General features: G+C 72.4%; 1 protein-coding gene across 1 annotated transcript in view; it reads left to right on the top strand.

Annotated features, from left to right (window-relative positions):
- LOC108448180 (ectonucleoside triphosphate diphosphohydrolase 8-like) overlaps positions 1 to 333 on the top strand; it is a gene marked incomplete at its 3' end in the record, with an annotated part of 20,097 nt that overhangs the window by 15,045 nt on the left and 4,719 nt on the right. The gene's annotated exons all lie outside the window — the stretch shown is intronic.

The following is a 333-nucleotide window of genomic DNA, read 5'->3' as shown; positions in this document are numbered from 1 at the left end:
GGGGGGGCGGGGGCCGGCCGCGCCCCGCACCGGACCCCCGGCCACGGGCCTCTGGCCATGGGCAGGTCCTGGCCATGGGGACAGACGGGACCCTGGCAATGGGGATGGCTCCCTAGCCGTGGGGACAGTTCCGTCCCTGACCGTGGGGATGGATCCCACGTGGATGGCTGTGGGGACAGCACCTGCCAGGTCCTTCCTGTTTCATTCCCCAGCCCCGCTGCCAGCCTGGCTCTGCCTGCAGCAGGACAGTGGGGGTCCGGCAGAGCCGGGTGACAGCAGGGTGACAGCAGGGTGACAGGGCAGGCTCGGCCCCCCGCCGTGTGCTTGTGCCGC

This window comes from Corvus brachyrhynchos, unplaced genomic scaffold (assembly GCF_000691975.1).
Source record: "Corvus brachyrhynchos isolate BGI_N302 unplaced genomic scaffold, ASM69197v1 scaffold305, whole genome shotgun sequence".
In the NCBI taxonomy this organism is placed as follows: Eukaryota; Metazoa; Chordata; class Aves; order Passeriformes; family Corvidae; genus Corvus; species Corvus brachyrhynchos.
Note: the sequence above shows the minus strand (reverse complement) of the source record. Positions and strands in the feature narration are given on the sequence as shown.